Here is a 1,537-nt window from a genome sequence, read left to right as displayed (position 1 = left end):
AATGGATCAAGCTGTGTGCTCAATGGTTGAGTTTCAGCCTCTGAAAGGCAGCCGATCTATGGTTCTCTCTCATCATTGATGTTTCTATCTCTCTCTCCCTCTCCCTTCCTCTCTGAAATTAATAAAAAATATTAAACATAGTTTTGAATAAGAGTAACATTAGGAATAATAATAAAAGCAGCTACATTTGCCTTACTCAGAGTGCAACCCACAGTTCCTGTCACTGAGTGAAAAAATTTACTAGTGAGTAAATATTTGAGTGAAAGAATAATCCATAGGTGAGGCGAATGCACGTGGACTCCATCCTAAAGCCAGAATTGATGGCTGATCAGTACATTGGGAGCATCAGTCCCCTCCAACAAATGGCCACAGATGCTGGGGCTGTGGTCACCTCCATTTTCATGACTCCCCTGGATGTGGTGAAGGTCTGCCTGCAGTCTCAACACCCCTCAGTGACCAGTGAGCTGATGCCTCCCTCCAGACTCTGGAGCCTCTTATGCCAAATTGCCCTTCTCCCTCCAACCCACAGAGAAGTGCCTCCTGTACTGCAGTGATGTCCTGGAACCCCTGTACCTGTGCCCAAATGGTGCCTGCTGTGCCACCCCACTAGCTTCACCTGGTGATGACTGTGCCAGCAACTGCCGTCTACTTCATGGCCTATGACCAACTCAAGGCCTTCCCGTGTGGTTGAGTCCTGACCTCTGACTTCTATGCACCCATGGTGGCTGGTGCACTGGCCCGCTTGGGCATCCTGAATGTGATAAACCCCCTAGAGCTGGTACGGACTAAGCTGCAGGCTCAGCCTGAGGCATACCGGGTGTTGGGTGCCTGTGTTCGAACCTCCGTAGCTCAGGGCGCTGGCGCTCACTGTGGCTGGGCTGGGGCCCCACTGCTCTTCTGGATATGCCCTCTTCAGCCCTGTACTGGTTCAACTATGAGCTGGTAAAGAGCTGAGTGGGCGCAGGCCAAAGGACCAGACTTCGGTGGGCATCCGCTTTGTGGCTGGCAGCATCTCAGGGACGGTGGCTGCCATCCTGACTCTACCCTTTGATGTGGTGAAGGCTCAATGCCAGGTTGTGCTGTGAGCGGTGGAGGCTGTGAGAGTGTCACCTGTGCACATGCACGCTGACTCCATGTGGCTGCTGCTGCTACGGAAGAGGAGGAAGAAGAGGAGGAGGAGGAGGATCCGGGCTGAGTCCGGCACCAGGGGCCTCTTTGCAGGCTGACCATCGAGGCTGCCCCCTCCTGTGCCATCATGATCAGCACATGAGTTGGGTAAAAGCTTCTTTCAGAGGCTCAACCTGAAACAGCCTCTGAGCCAGTGAGAGGAGCAAGGGGATGAGGGCCCCATCCCTTCCATGGATGGTGTAGGGCGGGAGGAGACAGAGCCAGGTGCCTTGTCCTCAAGGGAGGGGCCTCATTTTTCTTCCCTCTCAGCTCGGCCCCAAGGGTGCCAGCCCATCCGTTGGGCCTGCCCAGGCCCCCACGAGACAGCTTTCTTTCTGCTGGTCCTCATCCACAACCCCCAAGGATCATC

The 1,537-nt window shown here is 54.3% G+C and overlaps 1 pseudogene across 1 annotated transcript; it reads left to right on the top strand.

Annotated features, from left to right (window-relative positions):
• Positions 1-320: 320 nt before the first annotated feature.
• On the top strand, positions 321-1,325 carry LOC308250868 (mitochondrial glutathione transporter SLC25A39-like; annotated as a pseudogene). Its single transcript has one exon. The product of its transcript is annotated as a mitochondrial glutathione transporter SLC25A39-like (transcript).
• Positions 1,326-1,537: the final 212 nt, after the last annotated feature.

Source organism: Plecotus auritus (assembly GCF_963455305.1).
Source record: "Plecotus auritus genome assembly, chromosome: 6".
Lineage (NCBI taxonomy): Eukaryota > Metazoa > Chordata > Mammalia > Chiroptera > Vespertilionidae > Plecotus > Plecotus auritus.
Note: the sequence above shows the minus strand (reverse complement) of the source record. Positions and strands in the feature narration are given on the sequence as shown.